The 26,547-nt window shown below is 40.3% G+C and overlaps 1 long non-coding RNA gene across 1 annotated transcript; it reads right to left on the bottom strand.

Moving 5' to 3' along the window:
- Positions 1–33: 33 nt before the first annotated feature.
- LOC120622786 (uncharacterized) lies at positions 34–25,117 on the bottom strand. Its single transcript, XR_005658560.1, has 3 exons — positions 24,256–25,117; positions 5,723–5,807; positions 34–136 (listed from the first exon to the last, which is right to left on the bottom strand). It is a non-coding gene; the product is annotated as an uncharacterized LOC120622786 (long non-coding RNA).
- Positions 25,118–26,547: the final 1,430 nt, after the last annotated feature.

The raw sequence follows: 26,547 nt of genomic DNA, 5'->3' as shown, positions 1-26,547 counted from the left end.
GTCCCTTAGCAGCAGTCTATTGACTGCTCTCCTTCAGATGAGCAAATCGGCATGCAGATAGTGAACTAGATGCCTCTGAAATATTCTTGGGTAGTTTATTTCTGCAGATTTCACTGAGATATTGTCCACCTTAGTCCTACAAACAGAGCCAACAGAAACATGTTACCTGAAAGAGCACTGCTATGGACTCAATATACGTCTTCCCCACTCTGCCCAAATTCATATGACTAAACCCTAATCCCTAGTGTGATGGTAATAGGAGGTGGAGCCTTTGGGAGGTGATTAGGTTTAGATGATGTCATGAAGGTGGAGCCCCATGATGGAATTAATACCTATAAAAAGAAACAAAAGTGCTCTCTCTCTTTTCTCTCTCCCTCTCTCTCTCTCCTCTCTCTCTCCTCTCTCTCTTCTCTTTCCTCTCTCTCTCTATATCAAATGTAGCAAGAGAGCGGCCTTCTACAAACCATGAAGAGCAGGTTCTCTCCAGGAGCCAAATCAGCCAGCACCTTGATCTTGGATTTTCAGCTTCTAGAACTGTGAGAACTAAATGTCCATTGTTTAAGCCACCCAGTCTGTCGTATCTCGTTCTAGTAGTCTGAGCTGACTTAGACAAGCACTTTATGAGTACCTGGAACCCTTGAAGTCCCAGATCACCTTCCCTTGGCTCCATTGGCCAGAAACTATGCTGAACTCTTTTTATATATCATTTCCACTGAAGTGTTACAATTACTATGCAAGGTAGATGTTTATATAATCTCTTTCAAAAACAAAGAGGATGAGATTTGGAAAAGCAAAGTGACTATCCCAACTCACTTTGCTAGGCTGAGCCCATGCTTTCTCTTGCAATCTGCCCATCCATGCCTTTCAGTCCAAGGGAGACTTATCTTCGTTATGGGTCTATCTACTTGACATGAACTGAATATTCCCCTGCCCCCAGCCCCCCCCCCTCCACCATAGTCTCTATCTTTGACACTGTCACCACTTGCCTTCCGTGAAACTTCTACCTAGCCAAGGTGTCTCTATATTCCATATGAGACAAGAGTATCTCGACTAATGTCTGGATTACCTAACCCAATAGTCAAGCTGGGCCAGGTAAAACTTCACCTCTTCCTAAAATCCACCTGGAAAAAAAATTAAATTTTTTACAGTAAAGAGACCAAAATGGGTGGGGCAGGGGTGGCAGTGGTATCCAGTGATTGAGTCTGTAGGCTGAGCAAAAAAAAAAAAGTGAGCCCACTTTTCTCCCAGGGGTTTCTGCAGACAACTGCTGCCCCTCCTACAACCCAGGGCTTGCTTGCCTCCTTGCAGAAGCCACAATGCTAGCCCAGTTATCTATTAATACTCCCTAATTTACATTCCTGATTGTAGCCCACCCATCCTTCATAAGTAGTGCTGACAGATTTAGCAAATAAAAATACAGAGTGCCAGTTAAATTCGAATTCCAGGTAAAGAATGGAATAATTTTTTAGTATAAGTATGCCCCAAGTATTGCATGGGATATACTTATACTGGAAATTTTATTTGTTGTTTACCTGAAATTCCAATTTCACTGGGTATCTGCATTTTATCTGGCAACTCTATCCAGAAGTTTTAGCCAGGAAACAGAAAAGTTTAGGATGAAAACACCCCATGGACAAAGATACATCATAAAACACATTTAAAGAGTCTATACACAGGTAGCACACCCTCCCCCACAACAAATACACATTCTTTCTATTGTTCTTTCTCATTTTTCCCTCTCTCTCTCCCTGACACACAAACACACACACAGACGCACAAACACACAGACACACACACACACACACACACACCATTTTGCTCCTCTACTAAGTTAATATAAACTTCAAGTCCCTTGATAAAACTACACCTGACCTAGGCCTGACCCCAACCCCAGTCCTGTCTTGGGCCCTCACAACACCCATTATGCATCCAATGATTTACCTGCCATTAGGGTGGGTCCTGGGAATGTAACTGATGGGGGAAATGCTAGGTGGGACCTAAGACGGATTGACTTTACTAGCTTTACACATGGATTTAGCATAAAGTAAGGGCCCTGGGAGCTTACCTGTATTAGTCAGTGAATAGACAGAAGTTTTAGAGGGAAGGAATTTATCTGCAAAGGTGCTATGGGCTGAACTGTGTCCCCCCAAAATCCATATGATGAACTCCTAACCCCCAATGTGACTGTGTTTGGAGATGGGGCCTTTGGGAGGCAATTAAGATTAAATGAGGTCATGAGGGCAGGGCCCTGTTACAATAAGATTGATGCCCTTATAAGAAGAGACACCAGAGAGCTTGCTGTAGCTCCCTCTCTGCCATGTGAGGATACAGCAAGAAGGTGGCCATCCACAAGCTAGGAAGAGGGCTCTCACCAGAACCGAAACATGCTGCCACCTTGATCTTAGACTTCCAGCTTCCAGAACTATGAGAAAATAAGTTTCTATTAAGCTATCCAGTCTATAGTATTTTGTTATGGCAGCCCAAGCAGACTAAAACTAAGGATGATTAGGCCCTTGGATGTCCAGAGAGAATGTTCTCCCATGTCTTTAAAGGGCTCTCAGGGCTCAGGAAAGAGCTATGCTTCCTGCTGACATCTGGGCCCGCCATGGTGGGCAGAACAGGAGGCTCAGCCCATTTCCCAGATCTGGAGTCAGAGGGCCAAGATGGCAGGTGATGGAGTGTTCAGGGAGTGCCCAGAGAGGATGACTGGCTTCTCAGTTCGGTGAGAGCTGCTCCAGTTCCAAGGCTCCCCAAAACTAGCTTGGGGCAAGGTTTTAAGTTCCCTCCTGCTACAACTTGGTACAAGGCCTCTCTTCCACCCTGGGGCATGAATGCTGGAGCCAATCCAGGCTCTGGCAGGAATCAGGCTGCATGAGTCAGGCTTCCTCCAGAGAAACAGAAACAATAGAATGTGTGTATTGTAGAAAGAGATTTATTATAAGAAATTGGCTCATGTGGGTATGGAGGCTGGCAAGTCCAAAATCTATAGTGTAGGTGGCAGGCTGGCAACCCAGAAAGAGCTGATGGTGCAGTTGAAGTCCAAAGGCCATCTGCTGGAGAATTTTCTCTTGCTTGGGAAAGGCCAGCATTTTATTTCTACTCAGGCTTTCAACTGATTGGATGAGGCCCATCTGCATTAGGGAGAGCAATCTGCTTTACTTGAAGTCCACCAGTTTAAATGTTAATCTCACCCAGAAACACCTCACAGACACATCCAGGATAATGTTTGACCATATATTTGGATACCTCATGGCCCAGCTAAGTTGATCCCTAAAATTAACCATCACACAAGCCTTGTGCCCATAACTCCTAAACACACAGGCTTTTCCCTCCTCTCCCTGGAGGGCCCAGCTTTACCAGCCAGGAGCACTGGGGAAGCTTCTCTTTCCTCTGTTTCTCCCTGGTGCTTCACCCCTGCATTGGCTTCTTCTAAAAGCTCCCCGAGGGCACCGAGAGACTTTCTTCAGTTGCCTTAAGTTTCAGGAAACAAATTCTCAGCCACAATCCTCAGAGGCCATGAAGTAGTGAAGAGGAAGGAAGGAAAGGAGGAAAACTCTTGAAAGGAAACACACACGCACCACACATATACACATGCACACATACACACATGTGCACACCACACACATATACATACACATACCACATACACATACATCACATACCATACACATACATATGCATACACACATGCACACACTTCACACACACTTCAAAATCCCCCAAATATTACCCAGCTACATTGGCAAATGCTACCTATCCAAGTGCTACTGCCATCTTTTGGCAAATGCTACTGTGGGACTGCTTAGAGCACTTTCTTGTGAGTCTCAGGAGAGGCAGAGTTATTTGTCAGGGCTCAGGTGACCTGCTTTGCACCTGTATTGCATCTGACCTGAGCAAGTAATTCCCTAAGCACCTGACCTGAGCAAGTAATTCCCTAAGCTTCAGTTTCTTTAGACATAAAATGGGAACCTCAGTTCCCATTCCTGAAGGTCGTACAGGAAAAATTCACTCACTTATCAGATGTCTACTGGTCCCTCGCTCTGTGCTGGGTTATAGCAGTGATGGTATGGATGTGGCTTGTTGTCATGCAGACAGTGGTCAAAGAGAGAAGACAAGCAGGTAACAATGCAGGTGTGCTGTGCTGGGTAGCTGCACGGGCTTCAACAGGCACTAATGGGGTTTTGAGCTAGTTGAGGAAGGAGTCCAACATGACCCAAGTAAGGGTATTTTGGGAAGGTCCCCACTGTGTGGTGGAGGTCTCAGCAAATCCATATGCCAAAGCAGAGGGATACAGGGGATGGGGTACTAGGGCAGCTGGAGCAATAGCCAGGTGCACCAGAGGGTTGAGGTGGGGAAAGGTAGGCCTGGAAATGTGAGTGTGGCTGAATTGGACAAGGCCTTAAGTAGCAGGCAAAGACTTTTTTGTTGGCCAAGGACTTTTTGCTAGGCTGCAGAGGGGCCACTTTGCGGATAGTTGGAAGGAGGGAAAGAAATTCTCCAAGGAAGAAGAAAAGCAGTTGAGTCAGTGCAGAAGTGTTTAGGCTCAGAGCTCCAACCAATACCTCAGACACACCCATGGGAGCAGCAAGCCAGCTCCTCAGGTGAGATTTGGAGAGTGGGCTTCCCACCAGCCCCTCCCAGTGAGGCAAACAGCTTTACCTATGCCTGGAGCAGCAGACACAGGCTCCCTCCTTCCCATCACTCCCTCCAGGCCCACCTGAGATGCAGTGGTCAGGACAGGCCTGGGCCTTATCTGCCTTTGCTGTGGACTCCATCTGTCTAGCATCCCTGTTCACAAGGCTGTCTCTTCTTGTTGTGATTTAAAGCACTGAGTCCATCGATTCAGCAAGAAGTGAGTACAAGTGGTTCTGAGTCATGCAGCATGGCAGGCCACCTGGTTCATCGATTCCCTACCCTGGACCTCCTCTGGTGACAATGACCCCCAAAGACATAGGAATTTGTCTTCCTTTTAAGAAGAATCATTCAATCGCTTTAGTGACAAGGTAGCAAAGCTTTTCCAGTAGGAGCCCCTCATCTTCATACCCGTGAGCTTACCCCAAATCTCCTCTTCCATCTCCATAGCAGTTTAGGATGCAAAGACATTGTTTAGAGCTGGAAGGGACCTAAGACATGAACCTCAGACATAAAAAAGAGGCCCAATTTTTAAGATATAGAAATTGAGGTCAAGAGAGGAAGTGACTTGCCCAAGGACACATAGACAGAGGCTGAGACAGATCTCCCCACAAGGTATGTCATTCTTGCTCCATGCTGCCTGCTGAGTGCTGGCCTCTTCTTGTTAGCCCTGACTCCCTGACCCTTGAAAGGCCCAGGTGAGAGCAACATAGGAGCAAACTCTGGTCACTGAAGCCCAGGGCTGCCTCAGGCACTAGAGCTCCACATTTGGGCACCCCGAGCTCACAGGAAGCCCCAAAGACCATCCTCTCCCAAAGGCACTGCACAGGAAGAGAACATACCTCCCCTCAACCTTTACACACTTCCTTCCTGGATCAGAGGACTAGAGTAGCCCCACAGCCACTGAAGTGGGTAACAGGAGGAGCTAAGTGAATACCCAAACTCCCAAAGAGAGAAGTAGAAACCCAAGGTTTCATGGGAGGGGGTAGTGTCAAGCCCAGATGGAGATCAGGCCCCACCAGTCACCAGCTATGCTGGGACTACGCTTTAGATTCCTCATCTGCAAAGTGGGGGTAATAATAATATTTACCTCATAAGGTTATTCTGAGAATCCAGTAAGATACACATGGGCTGAGTTTAGGAGAGACTAGGTCTTTCCTTGTGATGCCTTCACTCTGCAATCCAAACAGCAGGGGAAGTACACAAGGTCAGACCCATGTGCCAACGAGAGAAGCCCTTCAAATACTCACTCACTTGAGCTAAGAACAGCAGCAGCAGCAGCAGCAAGACAGCAGGATGACAGGGAGATAGAAAAGTTTTGACTATGTGCACCATCACCTTTTACGTAGCAAAGCACAGCTATGTCATAAAAATATAAAGATGTGTATAGAAACGATGACACCAAGTTACATTTGGTGGTTACCTCTGGAGTAGAGGTGGGAGATGTGCCCAGGAAGAAAGGTAAGCAGGACTTTATCTGTATCAGCACTGCTTTATTTCATCCCGTGCAGAAAACACAAGCAAGTGTATTGCAAGAAAACGTTTTTATTGAGGTAAAATTCATATCACATAAAACTTACCATTTGAACCATTTTAAAGTGTAGCATTCACGTTTAAAGTATACAATTGTGCCAGTTTTCCAGAGTGGTTGCACTACTTTATACTCCATCCCCAGCAGCATGTGAGAGACAGTTATCTCTCTTCATCTGTCCTTCTTCCCCTGGCCTGCTCATCTTTCAGGCTGCAGCTGACACTCACCTCCCCTGAGAGCCCTTTCCTGGCCCCCCCCAAAGCCTGGAACAGGGACTCTGCCAAATGCTCCCAGACCCTGCGTGTTACCACACCTATCACACAGGCCATAGTGGCTAGTTTAGTGTCTCTCTCCTGGTACACTGCTCTGGGTATTTGAGGGCAGGGGCTGTATCTTCCTTACCCAATGGAGGGACTGACCATAGTTGGCCCTCTGTCATTCAACAAATATTTATTGAGCACCTGCTATGTGCCAGACGCTAGGCATACAATTGTAAACAAAACGGACAAAAGTCCCTGCCCTCCTAGAACTGCCGTGTATATTTGTTGAATGAAATGAATGTTGAATGAATGAATGAATGAATGCACTCAGAGTGACTGAAAACCCCACAGAAAGCACCTGTCTCCTGGCTCCCTATTCCCTTCTCCACTAGGGGAGCTTGAGAACCAGAGGAAGTGGAATAAAATCATAACAGAAAGCATTTGTTCCTAAGAAAACGCTGGCTAGGAGACCAGGCCCAGGGCTGGGATGGAGGTGGGGATCCAAGAGGCTGTTCTATGCAAGGCCCAGGGGACCCTAACCTGAACAGCTCCTCTTCATTGATTTTCCAGGGAATCTGCCGAGCTGGTGGAGATAATGCCTGCTCTCTCTGAGGGAGGCCTATGCCACAGCTCAGTTTCTCCACAAATGTCAAATGACCCCATTTCTCTGGTGCAGTGTAATGAAAACAATAGATGTGCAAGCAAAGTTCAGAGTAGGATATGCCATGCCGAATTCATCGTGAGGGGTAGGGAGAAAGTTGTGACTTCTCGTCAAGCCTCTCTCCCAGCACAATCTCCATTTGGATCTTACCCTGCTACAGCAGTGGATCTCACAGTGTGGCCCAGTAGCAGCAGCACTAGCATTACCTGGCAACTTTTTAGAAATGCAAGTTCCCAGGCCCCGCCCAGCCTAGGGAATTGGGTGCTCTGGAGGTGGGGCTAGCACTCTGCATTTTTAACAAGCCCTCCAGGGGGTTCTGAGAGTCTAGCTGGCTACACTTGGAATCACCTGGGGAGCTTTAAAAGCTGCCGATGTCTGCATCCCTCACCCCTAAAGAGTATGACATAATTGGTCTGGGAAGAGGCCAGGCAATTCTCCTGTGCACCTAGAGGGCAGGCCTAAAACCCACTCCCCTGGTTTTGTTATCAGGGCAGAGAAAAAGAATTTCTCATTGTTAAAGGGTTTCTTCCTGTGCTGACCTAGCACAGTGTTTCTCAAACTTGACTTCATGGGAATTCCCTAGCAGCTTGTTAAAGAAGCTGCCTTTCTGATTCAACAAGTCTAGGTACCTGAGAATTTGCATTTCTAACCAGTTTGCAGGGGAGGCTGATGACCTAGAGACCACTCTGAGAACCACTGTCCTAGATGGTCCTTAGAACAAATCTCCAAAGTCAGCATCATTTGACAAATGGGGAAAATGAAGCACAGAGTGGCTAAGTGACTCCTCCAAGGTAAAACAGTCCATCACAGAGCTGGATTTGCAATGGATCAGTTCCATGGTCTTTCCTGGGTGACATTTGCTCAGTGTGGGAACCAGGATTTGTTCTGAGGACAATCCTGAGCTCTTTCTCCTGCCAGAACCTTTCTCTCAGCCCTCTCCTTCAGGGCCACTAGTGGGTGGCAGCTATGGGTGCCATTCTCTGTGCTGACAAAGACTCTCTCCTTTGATCGAACTTGAGTCAGGCTCCTCTGAGAACTCTGACGAGAGCCCAACCTTGGGCTCTATCTTTGGTACAGTGGCTCTGCCCACTTATTCTAGTTTTAGCAAGAAGCCGGCAGTCTCAGTTAAGCCAAAATCCCCCACCCCTGCTACCCCTGCTATCTGATCAAATTCCTCATCCCCCGCTCTCCATATCTTACCACCCTGGCCTGCCTTCAGCAAGAATTCTGTCAAGTTGGTTTAGAGTCTCTCTTACCTGTGATGTTTCTTCTTTGTAATTTCCCATCCACTGCCCTGCCCCCTAACCCTTCTCCTTGGCTATAAATCTCCTCTCGTCTTGTTGTACTCAGAGTTGAGCCCAATCTCTCTCCCCAGTGCAAACCTCACTGCAGCTGTCCCTCTATGTATTGTGATGGTCCTGAATAAAGTCTCCTTGCCATCCGTAACAAGTGCAATGAAAATTTTTTTCCTTAACAGTGCTCACCTTCATCCAAGTTCTCTCACCCAGCTGCTCAATGCCTTCTGTTGCTCCCTGATTTTGGGGGACTGCATGCAGGCTCAGCTCCCCTAGGCTTCCCTAAGGTCCCTTTTGCTTTGACATTGCACCCTGTTCCATCACAGGCCTGCACTCTTCCATCAGCTGTCACTTTTGCACTAAGCATGGCTGCCCACTGTCCCTCTCAGGGACAGCTGCCTTCAACATGGAGAGACCTTACCAAAGTTAGCGGACCTCTCAGGATGGAACTTTAGGCATTAATGTCAGAACCTTACGTCATTCATTTATGCATTCATTCATTCAAATAGCCATTTATTTAAACATTTACCGAAGATCTTCTATGTAACAGATCTCATACTGGGTGTTGGGAATTGAAGTATATGGAAGACTTTGGCACTGCCTTTTAACCAAAGAGATAGACAGGGAGACAAATGCTTTGGGAGACCAGGGAACACATAAGCCAGGGATTCCACCTGGCTTGTTCACTGCTGCCTAGATCATAACTTGGCACATAGTAAGTGCTCAAGTATTTGATGAATGAATGAATTAATTGAATAGAGAACTTACCTGAGTTTGCTCTTTTCTTTTCCCCCAGATGTCAGCCAAGCCCAGAATGGTCTAGCCTGTTCATATGAGTGATGTATCTGTTTACAAGTGATGTTCAGGTCTACTATGGGCACCCAAAGGGTACTTACAGAAATGGCCTTTCCAAACGCTCACTGCAGCCTTTTGTCTCCCCCTTACCCCAGCGGAGTGCTGGGATCCCAGAGGGTACCTGGAAGTATTCATGGCCCCCAAGGGGACAGTGGAGGTAAAACAAATGCTATGCATGAAATGAGGGAAACCACTGAAGGAGAAGAAAAAAGAGGGGAGAGAGGAGCAGCTAATAGGTGAGCTGCAGCTAGGGAGCCAAACTGTCCCTGTTTGCCCAGTACTGTCCAGGTTTTAGCACTGAAAATCTCAGCCCAGGAAACCCTCAGTACCAGGGAAACCTGGACATCAGTTACTCTAGCTGCAGGGGAAGGGAGAGAGTAGGGTCTGGGCTTCCTGGAAGGGAAGGGTGGCCTTGGGAGCCAGAGCAAAAGAATAAATGTTCTACAATTACTTGTTTACACATATAAGGTCAGGGGCTGGATCTGGTTTATGTTCAGATCACCTACAAGAAGAGGCAACATGTTCAAGGTTTCAGATTCTGGAATTGACAGACTAGAGTTTAAATCTTCTGAGCCTTCATTTTCTCAGCTATAAAATGAGCCAATTGACAGTACTTTCCTCACAGTTATTGAAAAGGTTAAATAAGAGAAGAAATGTAAAGGACTCAGCCCTGTGCCTGCCATATAGTAAGTAAATAGTAGGTATTAGTGCTATTGCCTGCCATGTAGTGGGCGCTCAATTAATATGTAACCCTTGATGGCCCCTCTGGATCTCTGATGAGGAAAGTGGGGTAGAAGGTTTGGCGTGTGTGTGGCTTGTGTGTGTGTGTGTGTGTGTGTGTGTGTGTGTGTGTGTGTTTTTGATCTTTGTTCCAGGCCTACAGTCCCCTCTGGACTCCTACTGGGGGAAGGACAAAGTACACAGGTCTTCCCCTTGACCTTTGTCGATGCTGTTGAGGACTCCTAAGGAAGCCAGTGTTAATCCAAGAAGGTGCTAGGTCCATCTATAGGGAGATGAAACTTCCACCAGTCTGGACTCTCCATTCTCTGACCTCATCTCCTCCACTGCTCTTGTCCCCACCCTCCCTCATCCACTCACTGCCACAGCAAAACCTTAGGCCTTGTACCAGAAAGCTGCAGCTCCTCCTTCAACTCAATGTCATGTACCCCTCTTTCTGACTATGGCACACCTTCAATAATCTCACTCCAATGGCCATCCCACTGTGCCAGGCCTCCAGAGTGTCATCAACTTTGTACCTTTTCACTGTCCCTCCTCCACTTAATGGCCTCTGTCCCCTCCTTACACTGCTCAAATGCCATGAGTAATGATTCCTATCACTGGCAGGCAGAACCCTCAGCTCCTTTACCTCTGTCTGGCTTCACTGAGCTCACTGCACAAAACAAAACCACAGCCCTGGTCACACCTAGTTCTGCACCTATGCTGGCCTGCACGCACAAAGAGAAAAGCCTCTAAGCATGCTGACTGGGCCTACTTTAACTTAATGATCATGAACCTCATTTGCGCCTTATATGGTGCCCAGCAATCACCCTATATTTTTCCAGTCCATTCCCTTTCTCACTTTCTAAGGCAACAACTTCTCACTTCTTGTGCTCTCCTCACACCTCCAACACCTCCTCCTCCATCCTCACTTTAAGCTGATGGCCTTGATTTCTGGCTCATAGAGCAGACTGAAGTGATCGCAGCAGTGTCCACCACCACATCTACCCTTTGACAGTGTCTGCAGTGTTCACCATGCACACTTGGGATGAACTATCCCCCATTCCTGACTCAAGCCAACACTGTGCCACACCCAAAGTCATCATTAAACTTTTTCAACACTCCAAACAAAAACTCCATATCTATTATGCACTGACTCTCCCTCCCTCCAGCCCCTGATAACCTCTATCCAACTTTCTGTCTCTATGAACTTACCTATTCTAGATATGTTATATAAGTAGAATCAGACAATATTTGTCCTTATGCCTGGCTAATTTCACTTAGCATAGTGTTTTCAAGATTTATGCATGTTGTAATAATACATACATGTTGTAATAATACATTGAATAATTAAAATTTACTTATCTATTATTGATAAATATTTGCTGCTATGAGTATTCTTATGCATGTGCATGCATTTCTGATGCATATAAATCTTGGAGTGGAACTTCTGATTCATAGTATATGTATATCTTCAACTTTGGTAGATATATTAACTTATTTTTGAAAATGCTGTAGTTTACACTCCCACTAGTGTTGCAGAAAAGATCCAAAATTAGACAGGTGAAAAACCAAGCAGCACTCGGAAAGTTGGAGAACTCAGGTTTATTATGCCAGCAGTCCCAGAGGAGCTAGCTCTCTGAAGATCTGGGCCTGGAGCTCAGTTTCAACATTCCTTATATATACCCTTTTTGGCAGGGCTGATTGATTAATTTGTCCTCAGACTGTTACAAAGCATGGGAGCTGCTATGGTTGCAGGTAGTTACGTTGCATTACAAAGGGCGGGAGTTGCTATGGGTTACCAGCAGTTACAAAGTGTTACAAAGCGTGAGAGTTGCTAGGAAGTACAAACAGTTATATTTGTTGCTTAGATCAAATAAAAGGGAAGGTGAGTCTTAAGTTAATTTCTGTACAGCCCATGCAGCAAGCATATATACAGAAGCAGAACAGAGAGCTGATTCCTTTTTAATGAAAATTCCTTTTCACTAGCAGTATAAGAAAGTTCCTATTGTTCTATATCCTTACAAAGACAGTATCGTCCCTCTTAAATTTAAGCTATTCTTGTGGGTGTGTAATGGTATATTGTTGTTAGTTTTAATTTCTATTTCTTTAATTAATAATAAAATTGAGCCTCTTTTTATAAACCTATTTGCACTTTTTTGAGAAATGCTTGTTCAAATCTCTTGCCCACTTTTCTACTGTGCTTTTCTATCTTTTGCTCATTGATTTGTAGGAGTTATATATCTTTAACAGGAGCTTTTGTCAGATATATGAAATACAAATATACCCCACCCTATATCTTGCCTATTCACTGTTGTAATGGTGTCTTTTAATGAAGATAAAATCTTATTTTTAATGTGGTCACGTTTACCAACCTTTTCTTTTTATAATCAGTGCTTTTTGTGTACTGTTTTAAAAAATCCTCCCTTACTCTAAGGTTATGAAGATATTTTCATATGTTATCTTCTGAAGCTTTATTGTTTAGCCTTTACATTCAGGTACTTAATCTGCCTGGAATTGATTGTTGTGTATGGTGTGAGGTAGTGACCAAGTTTCATTTTTGTAAATATAGTTATTTATTTGTTCTTGCATCATTTATTGAAAAGACCATCCTTGGTCCAATGTTCTGTAATGTTACTTTGTCATAATTCAAGTGTGCATATATGCAAAGATTTGTTTCTGGGCCCGCTGTTATGTCACATTGGTTTATTTTCTATCTTTTTTCCCAACCACATACTGTCTTATTTACTGTCAGTTTATAATAAGTCTTGATATGCAGCAGCACAAGTCTTCTCACTTCATTCCTCCGGTATGTCACAGCTCTTTTTGGCCCTTTGAATTTCCATAAAATTTTACTATCAATTTATCATGTTTCGCCAAACAAACAGACAAACAAAAATATCTGTTAGGATTCTGATTGTGGTTGCACTGAATCTGAAGATCAGTTTAGGGAATATTCACATCTCTATAGTATTAGACCTTCTAATTCTGGAACGTGGTATGTTTCTCATTTATGTACTTTTTTGCTTTTAATTTCTTCCAATAATGTTTAAGTTTTCTGCAGCATATCTTGTGTTTCTTTAAAAAAATTTTATTCCTGGGTACTTTTATTCCTGGCATCAAATCTGTAAATGGCATCAAATTTCAGTTTCTGTCTGTTGCTGGTATATATAAGTACAACTGATTTTTAAAATATTGACCCCGTATACATAAACTTGTTAATTATTAATTTTAATAGTTTATCTGTGAAATATTTTGGATTTCCTCTTCTAGGTACCGAGTAACATCATCTACAAATAATTACAGTATTATCTCTTCTTAGTTTTTATACCTTTTATTTCTTTTTCTTAACTTGCTGCAAAAGCTAGAACCATTGTAGGAAAACTTATCCTTTTCCTGATATCAAAGGAAAGCTTTCTACATGTCACAACTAAGCAGTTTTTTCTCTAAAGATTTTGTAGTTACCTTCTATCAAAATAAGGAAGTTTGCTAAGAGTTCTTATCAATAAATGAATGTTACATTTTATAAAACATTTTTTATGCGTTTATGAAGTGAATTGTATGATATCCCTTCCTTTTTCTGTTAATGTGGCAAATTCTATTGGTTGACTTTCTATATCAAAATAACTGCATTTCTGAATTAAATCTTATATGGTAAAGGTATATTGTCCTTTTATTTCCCCCTTATGTATTATCACTAAGTTCAGTTTGCTAATATTTGCTTAGGATAGTTTGTATCTATGTTCTTCAGAAATACAGGCCTGTAATTTTTCTTTTTCATAATGTTTTTATTGTGATTTGCTATCTAGGTAATGTGGACTTTACCAGAAGAGTACAGGAGTAGTCCCTGTTTTCCTACTATCTGGAAGAGTTTTGTAATATTAGTATTGTTTCTTCTCTAAATGTTTGGTAGAATTCTTGGATGCAGTCATCTAGGCTTGGAGTTATTGTGTGTATGTGTGTGTGGTTGGATGAGTAGGAGAGATATGAAAAATTTTTGAAATATTACATCTATTTAATAGTTATAGAAGTATTCAGGTTTTCTATTTCTTCTTGAATCTTTTTGACATGTATTATTTTTCTAGAAATTTGTCCATTTCATCTGAATTTTTAAATTTATTGGCATAAAATTATTGACAATATACTTTTAAAAAATTTTAATTCAATTATAGTTAATATACAATATTATATTAGTTTCAGATGTACAACACAGTGATTAGACATGTATATAACTTATGAAGTGATCATCCTGATAAATCCGGTAACCATCTGACATCATACATAGTTATCACAATGATACTGACTACATTTGCCATGCTATACTCTACATCTACATGACTATTTTGTAACTATCAATTTATACCTTTTAATCCCCTTCCTCCTTCACTCAGTCCCCTACCACCCAACCCAGTAAACATCAAAATGCTCTCTGTATCTATGAGCTTGTTTCTGTTGTCTGTTTATCCTGTCCTCTAGATTCCACATACAAGTGAAATCATATGACATTTACCTTTCTCTGTAAGACTTATTCCAATCAGCACAATACCCTCTAGGCCCATCCATGTTGTTGCAGGTGACAAGATTTCATTCTTTTTCATGGCTGAGTAATTTCCACTGTATCTTTGTACCACCTGTTCTTTTCCATTCATCCACTGATGGACACCCAAGTTGCCTCCATATTTTGGCTATTGTAAATGATGCTGCAATGAACATATGGTTTACATGTCCCCTCAAAGTAGTGCTATGGGTTTCTTTGTATAAATACCTAGAAGTGGGATTACTGGGTCTTTCTTTGTCCCTTGTCATAGTCTTTGTTTTAAAGTCTGTTTTGTCAGGTATAAAAGTATTGCTACTCCAGCTTTTTGTTTGTTTGTTTCTATTTTCGTGAAACATTTTTTTGATCCCTTTACTTTAAGCCTGTGTGTGTCTTTTGATTTGAAGTGAGTCTCTTGTAGGCAGCATATATAAGGGTCTTATTTTCTTATCCATTCAGCCGCCTTACCTTTTGATTGGAGTATTTAATGCATTTACATTTAAAGTACCTATTGATAATTATCAAAAACCTACCAAAAAGTAAAAGTTTAGGACCAGATGGCTTCACCAGTGAATTCTACCAAACATTCAAAGAAGATTTAATACCTATTCTCCTCAAACTCTTCCAAAAAATCGAAGAGGAGGCAATACTTCCCAATTCATTTTATGAGGCCAATACTACCCTGATACCAAAACCTGGTAAAGATAACACACAAAAAAGAAAACTATAGACCAATATCTCTCATGAACACAGATGCAAAAATCCTAAATAAGATACTAGCGAACTGAATACAACATATTAAAAAGATTATACACCACGGTCAAGTGAGCTTCATCCCAGGGGCACATGGATGGTTCAAAATGTGGAAATTGATTAATGTGATACACCACATAAACAAATTTAAAAATAAGAATCATATCATCATATCAATAGATGCAGAAAAAGCCTTCGACAAAAACACTTAACAAAATTAGTATAGAAAGAAAGTACCTTAACATAATAAAAGCCATATGTGACAAACCCTCAGACAACATTATACTTAATGGTGAAAAACTAAAAACCTTCCCTCTAAGATCAGGAACAAGGCAAGGCTGTCCACTATTGCTATTCCTATTCAATATAACTTTGGAGGACCTAGCGAATGCAATCAGGCAAGAAAAAGATATAAAAGGCATCCAGATAGGAAACAAAGAAGTCAAACTGTCACGATTTGCAGATGACATGATTCTCTATGTAGAAAACCCTAAAGACACCACAAAAACACTGCTAGAAACAATAAACAAATACAGTAGTTTCTGGATGCAAAATCAACGTTCAAAAATCCATAGCATTCCCATATCTTAATAATTAAATGTCAGAAAAAGAAGTGGAAAAAATAATTCCTTTTGCAATTTCAACAAAAAGAATAAAATATCTAGAAATAAATCTAACGAAACATGTGAAGGACCTATATAATGAAAACTATAAGACTCTACTAAAAGAAATCGAAGGAGATACAAAGAAAAGAAAGATATTCTGTGTTCTTGGAATGGAAGAATCAACATAGTTAAAATAACCATATTACCTAAAGCATTATACAGATTTAATGCAATCCCCATCAAAATCTCTTCATCATTTTTTAAAGAAATAGAACAAAAAATCCTCAGATTTGTATGGAAGCACAAAAGACCCCGAATTGCCAAAGCCATCCTGAGAAAAAAAGAGCAGGGCGGGAGGCATCACTCTGCCCAACTTCAAATTATACTACAAAGTGACAGTAATCAAAATGGCATGGTATTGGCAACAAAACAGACACACGGACTAGTGGAACAGAATTGAGAGTTCAGAATTAAACTCATATTTATATGGGCAAATAATTTTTGACATTTTAAAAAGCCAAAAACATACAGTGGAGAAAGGAAAGCCTCTTCAGTAAATGGTGTTGGGAAAACTGGAAAGCCATCTGCAAAAGAATGAAACTAGACTGTTGTCTATCACCACACACCAAAATTAACTCAAAATAGATTAAGGACCTGAATATAAGACCTGAAACAATAAAATGCATAGAAGAAAACATAGGAAGTAAACTCAAAGACCTTGGACTTAAAGAGGATTTTATGAATTTGACCTCAAAGGCAAGGGAAGTAAAAGCTAAAATAAATGAATGGGACTATATCACTAAAAAGTTTCTTCTGCCCAGCAAAAGAAACCGTCAACGAGGTAAAGAGACAACCATTCGAATGGGAAAATATATTTGCAAGCAACGCCTCCGATAAGGGCCTAATATCCAAAACAGACAAAGAACTCATATGACTCAATAACAACGAAAAAACAAACCATCTAGTTAAAAAAATGGGCAGAGGACCTGAACAGGCACTTCTCCCTAGAGGTCATACAAATGGCCAACGAATATTTGAAAAGATGCTCAACATCGCTAGCTATTAGAGAAATGCAAATCAAAACCACAATGAGACACCATCTCACACCTGTTAGAATAGCTATGATCAACAGGACAAGTAATAGCAAATGTTGGAGAGGATGCGGAGAAATAGGAATCCTCATACACTGCTGGTGGTACTGCAAATTGGTACAGCCACTATGGAAAACAGTATGGAGGTTCCTCAAAAAACTAAGAATTAATCTACCATATGATCCAGCAATCCCTTCCTCTACTGGATATTTACCCCAAAGACTTGAAAACCCATATCCGAAAAGATATTTGCACACCGATGTTCATAGCAGCATTATTCACAGTGGCCAAGACATGGAAGCAACCGAAGTGTCCTACGGTAGATGATTATATAAAGAAGCTGTGGTACATATATACAATGGAATATTACTCAGCCATAAGAAGAGATGAAATGCTGCCATTTGCAACAACATGGATAGACCTTGAGATAATCATGCTAAACGAAATAAGCCAGACAGGAAAAGTTGAAAATCACATGATATCACTTATATGTGGGATATAAACCTAAAAGCAACAAATGAACAGGACAAACAAACAGAGACTCATGGACATGGACTATAGACTAGTGGTTACCAAAGGGTGGGAATGGGGGGAGAGAGGAGGTAGATGGGGTAAAGGGGGTCAAATATGTGGTGACAGAAAGAAATCAAACTATTGGAGGTGAACACACAGTGCAAATATATATATGCCTTACTGTTAAAGTGTACAACGAAACTTATTGGATTTCGTTAACCAATGTCACCATAAAAAAAATAAAAATTTTAAATAAATAAATAAATAAATAAATAAATAAATAAATAAAGTAATTGTTGATTGACATGTAGTTATTGCCTTTTTATTATTCATATTATTTACTTTTTTTCTCTTTTTTAACCTTCTTAAAGAAGTCTCTCTAACATTTCCTGTAATACTAGCTTGATGATGAGATCCTTTAGCCTTTTCTTGTCAGGAAAGAACTTTATCTATCCTTCAAATCTTAGTTGTAGGTCCTTCTTTTTCACCACTTTGAATATTTCCTGCTAATCCCTTCTGGCCTGTAAAATTTCTGTTAAGAAATCAGCTGACAGTTTTATGGGAGCTCCCTTGTAGGTAACTAAGCGCTTTTCTCTTGCTGCTTTTAAAATTCTCTCTTTGTCTACGGCCATGCTACCCTGAACAAGCCCAATCCCGTCTAATCTCGGAAGCTAAGCAGGGTCGGACCTGCTAGGAAGACCAGGTGCTGTAGGCATAAAAAATTTAAAAAATAAGGGATTGTAAGCTGACAAGGTTCTTGCAATCTGTGAGATCAACCAAGGATTATCTCGCCTAAAAAATAAAATAATAAAATAAAATAAAATAAATTAAAAAAAAAGAATATTAAAAAAAAAGATTCTCTCTTTGTCTTTAAGCTTTGGCATTTTAATTATGATGTGCCTTGGTGTGGGCACTTTTGGGGTTCATCTTGTTTGGGACTCTCTGAGCTTCCTGGACTTGTACATCTATTCCCTTTGCCAGGTTAGGGGAGTTTCTATAATTATTTTTTGAACTAGGTTTTCAATTTTGTGCTCTCTCTCTCTCTTCTCCTTCTGGTATCCCTTTGTTGAGAATGTTGGTATGCTTGATGTTGTCCCAGAGGCTCCTTAAACTATCATTTTTTTTAGATTTCTTTTGCTCGTTGCTGTTCTGATTGGGTATTTTCTGATACCTTATCTTCTAAATCGCTCTTTTAATTCTTCACCTAATCTACTGTTGATTACTCCTAAGGTATTCTTCATTTCAGTTATTGTATTCTTCATTTCTGACTGGTTCTTTTTTATGTTTTCTATCTCCAGTTTTATGTTTTCTATCTCTTTGTTAAAGTTCTCACTAAGTTCATCTACTCTTCCCCTAAGTTCACTGAGCATCCTAATAACAAGTGTTTTGAACTCTGTATCTGGTAGATTGCTTGTCTACATTTTGTTTAGTTCTTTTTCTGGAGCTTTGTTCTGTTCTTTCATTTGGGACATGTTTCTTTGTCTTCTCATTTTGGTTGCCTACTTGTGTTTCTATGTATTAGGTAGGGCTGCTATGTCTTCTTGTCTTAGTAAAGTGGCTTTGTGTAGTTGGTGTGCTATAGATCCTAGTGGCACAGTCTTTCCTGGTCATCTGAGCCAGGTGCTCCAGGTGTGTCTCTTGTATGGGTTGTGTGTACCCTCCTGTTATAGTTGAGCCTTGATTGCTATTGGCACTTCAATGTTGGAGGGACTTCTTTAAGAAGAAAAAACGTATCAAAAACAGGAATAAGAATGGCAATAACTACATTCTTATCAACAAGTACCTCAAATGGAAAAGAATTAAGTGTTCTGACCAAAAGATAAAGTGGCTGAATTGATAAGAAAAAAAGACCCCTACACATGCTGCCCACAAGAGACTCATTTCAGATTAAAAGACACACACAGACTAAAAGGAAGGGGATGGAAAAAGATATTGCCTTGATAGACCTAGAGGATATTGCGCTGAATAAGTACATCAAATAAAGAAAGACAAATATTGCATGATTTGACACACATGTGGAATCTAAAAAGAACAAAATAAACAATAACAATAACAAAAGCTGAAATAAACTCATAGATACAGAGAATATTTTGAGAGCTACTAGATGGGAGGGAGGTTGGGGGGAACAGCAAAAAAAGGCAAAGAGATTAAGAAGTACAAATGGGTAGTTGCAGATTAGACATGGAGATGTAGAGTGTAGGATTGGGAAAATAGTTAACAATGTTGTAAAAAATATATGTAAGGGTGAAGAGGGGTACTAGATCCAGTGGGGTGATCGCTCTTGAGTTATATGGATCTCTAGTTACTATGCTGCACAACTGAAACTAATATATTATTGTATGCCAACTATAATTGAAAAAACTCATTGAATTGTATAATGTAAATACGAACAACTAATTGTCTATTGTATTTCAATAAAGCTGGAAAAAAATGAACAAAAATTAATAAATAAAATAAGAGAGACCCCAGAGAGTTTCCTCATGCCTTCTACTATGTGAGAACACAGCAAAAAGACATCTGATTATGAACCAGGGAGCAGGTCCTCAGTGGATGCCACCACCACTGGCACTTTGACTCTGGACTTTCCAGCCTCCATAACTATGAGAAATTTCTATTGTTTATAAGCCACCCACTGTATGGTATTCTGTTATAGCAGCCCAAATGCACTAAGACACAGATAAACAGCTGATCTCTCATCAGAAACCATGGAAGCCAGAAGGCAGTGAGATGGCATATTCAAACTGTTGGAAATTAAAACAAAACAAAACAAAACAAAACCTGCGAACCAAGAATTCTATATCTGACAAAACTATACTTCAAAAATGAAGGACATTCCAAGCCTACCTGATTTCTGTGATCTCTCTCACAAATAAAATTTATCTTCACAAATTGGTGTTCTAAATTTCTTCCAAAATAAATTCTTGTTTAAAAGCACTAATAAAAGTAATTGATATAGTTTTTAGTAAAGGAGAAATTAAGATATTCCCAGATAAACAAAAGCTGAGTGAATTTGTCACTAGCTGACCTGTCCTACAAGAAATGCTAAAGGGAGCTCTTCAGGTTAATAAAGAATATTAGTAAAGGTAACTAGTTAAATTAATATAAAAGTCAGTATTAATGTATTTTTTATTTATATCTCTTCTTTTCCTTATCCTATTTAAAAGACATGCATAACAATTATAAATCTAGGTTGATGGGCACATAATGTATAAATATATAGTTTGTAACAGTAACAACATAAGGGGGAACAGAGCTCTATAGTAGAAAAGTTTTGTATACTATTGAAATTAAGTTGGCATTTATCTGAACTGGACTGTTATAAATTTAACATGTTAATTATAATCCCTAAGGCAATCACTAAGAAAATAACACAAAAAACATATAGTCATTGTTCTCTTTGCTTTTCAGTATTAGAAGTTTCTATTGATATATCCTCAATCTCAGAGAGTCTTTCCTCAGCCATGTCCAGTCTACTAACAAGCCTATTAAAGTAATTTTTTATTTCTGTTACAGTGCTTTTCTCCTCTTTTTTGTTCTTTTTGGTTCTTTCTTAGGATTTTCATCTGCTTATATTTCCCATCTGTCTTGCATACTGTCTACTTTATAAATTAGTGACCCTAGCATTTTAATCATAGTTGTTTTGCATTCTCAGTCTGATAATTCCAATATCCCTGACACATATGGTTCTGATGCTTGCACTGACTCTTCTAATTGTGGTTTTGCTTTTTAGTAGGGTTTGTAATTTTTTTCTCAATAGCAGGACATGATGTACTGGGTAAAAGGAACTGCTATAAATTAGTCTTTAGTAATGAGGTGGTGAGTTTGTGGAGGGAGGGGCAGTATTCCACAGTCCAACGATTAGGTCTCAGTCTTTTAGTGAGCCCATGCCTCTGGACTGTAAACTTCACAATTGTTTCTTAATTTTTTTCTCCATCCTTACTTAGATGGGGCAGGATGGCTAGAGTAGACTGGAGTTAAGTATTTCTCTTCTTACATGTGGAAAGCTAGAAGAAGCTGGAGTTGGTTATTTTCCTTTTCCCATATGGAAGACCAGAGCTCGCTGGAGTTGAATATTTCCCCTCCCCCAGGTCAGTTAGGCTCTGATAATACCTCGGTAGGTTAAGCTCTAGTTTAGATTTTCCTGCAGACAGGCTTTGTGAAGAATAAAGTGTTCTGACATATTTCAAAATGGTTCCTTTTCCCCTCCCCATGCCAGAAGTATGAGAAAATTTATCTATGATACTTATCGTGAGAAATAGGTAGAGCTCCTGGAGCGAAAACTCACAAAATTGTGGGAGTCTCCCTATGACTGGGTTTCCCTGGAGTGTTTATCTTTCAGAGTTGTCCACACTGAGCCTTCAACAATTCATCAGTTACAACTCAGGTTTTCTCACCCTGGAACTGGTTCCCATGGTAGTTTCCACTTTTGAACCTCTGCTTCTTTAAGCTGTAATTCAGGTATTTGCCTATTTGTCTCTGATCTTGGGGACAGCAGTTTGCCTTGTGTCTTCTCTCTCTCTTACATATCCAAGGGTTGTAGATTTTTCAGTCTGTTCAGCTTTTTACTTGTTAGGACAGAGTGGTAAATTCTAAGCTCCTTATATGAGGAACTAGAAACTAAAAGTGCAGTTTGTGGTATTTTGTTACAGCAGCCTGAGCAAACTCATATAGGAGTTGCATTGTGTAAGGCTGAAAAGCCCACCAGATGACTATGTTTCACAAGAACACCCCCTCTTTTGTGGCAAATGTGCTCTGGTAGGTATTAATATGTGCCCTTTGTGTTTACCTTCATATTCCCATCCACATACCTCTTTCCTTTACCTCTTTATTCTTGACCTTTCAATCTTTTTCCTTTAGGTCCCTGACCTACCAGCTAAGGCATTCACTACTGCCTATGAGTCCATATGTATTCTAACCATAGGCCACTTCCATTTTTTCACAAAGTGGATATTTAGGTGCACTGCCCAGAGTTCTGCCTTATGGAAGGATTTTCCTCTCATCACTATATTTCAAGGCCACTCTTGAGTGGGGCTGTAGTACAGCCAACTGCCATCTTTTGTTGTTGTTGTTGTTGTTGTTGTTGTTGTTGTTGTTGTTGTTGTTATGTGACATGTTATTGCTCACCAGAGCATGTTTGCTACAGAAGAGGAACCAGAAAACCAAGAAGACAGAATGACTCAGCAAGTTGATGTCAGCTAGTCTCTGTCATGAGGTGCAGTTCTGGTGCAATGGATACATGGTGTTAGTAAGGATGTAGTAAGGACAGTGGCTATGCATTCGCCCAACAGTATGGGCTCCCATTCACCAAGACTGATCACACTACTGCCACCTCTGAATGTCTAACCTGCCAGCAACAGAGATCAGTGATGTGGCCCCAATACAGCATCATTCCTCAAGAAGAAAAACTATCCACTTGGTGTCGAATTGATTGTACTGGACACTTTTCACACTAAAGGGCACAGAAATTCATCTTGACTAGGATCAAGACATCTACAGGATAAAAGTTTACCTTTCCTGTCCGCAGGGCTTTAGACAGCACCACTATTTGAGGGCTCACAGAATGTTTGATCCATAAACATGGGATCTCATACAACATTGCATTAGACTGAGGTACCCACTTTGTGGTAAAGGAGGTACAATAAAGGACATTCATTGGTCCTATCACATGCTGAATCACCCAGAAGCTGCTGGCCTGAATGCACAGGTGAGGTGCCAACTTAAAAGTGATACTCTGTCTTCCTTCAAGTTGCTGCATATACCCTAAGTTATTGACAACTATATGCTGCTATGTTCTCAGTCAGCGAAATACAAGGGTCCAGTAAGAAAGGGTGAAACTAAGCACAGCTTCATTTACCATTATTCTCAATAACCCATGTGGGGAATTTGTGCTTTTCGTCCTACAACTCTTGGCTCTTCAGGCTTAGAAGTTCTGGTTCCCAAAGGGGTAACTCTTCCACTAGGGACTCTTTAAATTTTTATTAAAATTTAAACTATGACTTCTACCCAGTCACTTTAGGCTCCTTGCCCTAAGAAACAAGGATGTTATAAGAAGAGTCACTTTCCTGGTTGGTTTAATTAACCTTGATCTTCACAAGGAAGTAGGACAGTGTTTTACAATAGAGATAAGAAGGATTATATTTGGCATTCAGGTGATAATCTTGGGCACATCTTGGTATTTCCCTGACCAATTTTGGTAGGAAATGGATAAATGTAGCAACCCAGGTATTAAAAGAGCATGGTGACCAGAGCTCAGACCCCTCAGGGATCTGCTGGGCCTTGGTGGCAAGCCTATCATAGTTAAACTTTGCCCAATTCTGCATCCCTCATGACCCTCTGATGTAGATCCTTGGAGCACTCCTCAATATACTTCCTTCATGAAAATCTTTGTCTCAGGATCTGTTTTTCAGGAAACCCGGCCTGTGACAAACTGTTTGACAGTTGTATTCTTGGGACTATCCAATTAAAATACTGTATATGGTTGCAGTGACTGAGGAGTTATTGCTTATATCCTCACAGTTTGAAGAATCCTCATGAGTCTCTGAAAAATCAACATCAGTGACTATGAAGGAGACATTTCTATTAGTCTGTCTTCTTCAAGTTATAACTGGAAGAGATGTTCTACCATTGATCAACTGGACAATGCCACAATGACCCAACTGCACTCTGAGAGTCCTGGCATTAATTATTCTAGTGGCAAGCCCCACCCTTGACCTAACCCCACAAGTTTTAGCAAAGACTAACTTAGATGATAAAAATAAGTGAAATATAGTTATAGACAGAATGGCATTCAGACATCATACTTATTTACCTGTGTGGAGACAGCTGAGACTGTTCTTGATGGATGATCCCATGGTAATTCAGCAGGACTGGCTGTAAAAGTTGAATAGTGTGTGACATTTTGGGCAGTGAGAAACCTGGCATGTCTTATGGCTCATCTTTCTAGTAATCTACTTCAAAGCATCCTTAGTACACTGTACAAGCTTTATCATTTGCCCATTTAACTGGAAGTATGAGGGAGGATGGCAACAGTGAGCTAAGGTTCCTGTCTATAAATCTTCTATATTCAACTGAGGCAAAGGCAGACCATTACCAGAGATAAGTGACTTGCAATGCCTGTGCTATAAATTGCCCATTGAAGGTCTGAGTATGTGAGGGCAGGGGTCTGAGCTAGAATGATGAGCACATCAAGAGATTCTGAAAAGGAGCCTATCACAATCAAAAAGTCCTGTCTCTGGATTGGTCCTGAAAATTTTTTGGCCAGAATTTCATGGCACTTCCCAAGCAGAAGGAAATGCATTTGCTGAATAGACCAAAAGTCCTGGCAAGTCCTGGCATGTATCAACAATATTGCTGTCATTCCAATATTAGACTCTATTTTCATGTTTTCCTGTGAACAGTTTCCTGATATATATGTACTGTGGCCAAGGTAACAATTTGACTATCTTTCTAGAATAATTGCAGCTTTGGTGAGACTGTATTGTGACAGATATAGTTACCAATTATTGATACATTGTAACTGGAGTTGACCTTCATCTTGCACATTCAGTTATTATTGAAAACAACTGCAAATACTTGGCTCAATTCTGACAGAACTCTGAAATAAAAAACAGCAGAAAAACCCGTAAACATTATTATTAAAGTCAAAAGCTGATTCTATGAAAAGACTTTTAAAAAGACAGACTTCTGGCAAATGTTATCAAGAATAAAAAAGAAAATGTGAGTAAATAAAATATAGAAAGATAAGGAAGAAATCACAACAGATACAAAAGGGATGATTTTTAAAGCATTATCAATGACTCTGCATTACTAATATTGAAAACAAACATAAAATAAAGTTCTAGAAATATTTTTTAAAATGTCAAAATTTGATCAAGAAGATGACTAATTCCAGGTCAACAAGTCTAAAGAGATTGAAATGGTAGTCAAAAACATTCCCTCCCCCAAAATTTTAGCCCTTGATGATTTTATAAGTGAGTTACAAAAACACTTAATTCCTATTTTACATAAATTGATCTAGGGATTAGAAAAAGAGTGAAAGCTGTCCAGCTCATTTTATGAGGCCAGATAATAATTCCAAAACGAGTTAGTGACAAATTTTTAAGCATATACTTATAGGGCTTTTTCATTTATGAATACAGATGTACTAATTCCAAACAAGATACTAGCTAACTGAATTTAACAGGTTTTTAAAAAAATCTATAATAATAAAAGTTTTATCTCTGAAATTCAACACAGATTCAATATCAATAAACCTAGCAAACTGGGAGTACAAAGAAGCTTTCTTAATAAAGGTTATGTATCAAAACCTACAGCAAATATACTTAATGGGAAAACTTAGACACATTTTCTTTAAGATTCTGACTGAGAAAAGGATGTCCTCATCACTGCTACTGTTTAATATAGCATAGAAGTCTTGGCCAATATTAGAAATGAAAATAATTAGGAGGTTATATTAGTCAAGGATCTCCAGGAGAACAGGACCAGTAGGATGTAAATGATAGATAGATAGATAGATAGATAGATAGATAGATAGATAGATAGATAGATAGATAGATGATAGATAGACAGATAGACAAATAGACAAATAAATAGATAGATAAGGATAGAGAATTATTTTAAGAAATTGGCTCATGCAATTTTGGAGGCTGGAAAGTCTGAAATTTGCAGGGCAGACTGGCAGGCTGGAGACCCAAGGAAAAGCTGATATTGACGCTCAAGACCAAAGACACTCTAAAGGTGGAACTCCCCTTTTGTTGAGGGGACGTTGGTTTTTTCTCTTAGAGCCTTCAAGTGATAAGATATAGCCCACTCACAGTATGGAGGGTAACCTGCTTGACTCAAAGTCTACTGATTTCAGTGTTAATCACATCTAAAAAAATACTTTCATAGCAGTATCTAGATTGATGTTTGACCAAAAAACTGGGCACCAAAGCTTAGCCCGAGTTGACACATAAATTTAACTATCACAAAAGTATTATTTTTGGAAGGAAAAAAATTGAACTGCTATTTGCAGGTGATATGATCATCTATCTAGAAATAAAAATACAATCAATGAACTATAAACTCTGATAGGAGATTTACATAAGGTTTCCAGCTGCAA

Source organism: Pteropus medius, unplaced genomic scaffold, assembly GCF_902729225.1.
Source record: "Pteropus medius unplaced genomic scaffold, Ma_sr-lr_union100, whole genome shotgun sequence".
Classification (NCBI taxonomy): Eukaryota; Metazoa; Chordata; class Mammalia; order Chiroptera; family Pteropodidae; genus Pteropus; species Pteropus medius.
The sequence above is the reverse complement of the archived record's forward strand: the minus strand, read 5'-3'. Positions and strand labels throughout refer to the sequence as shown.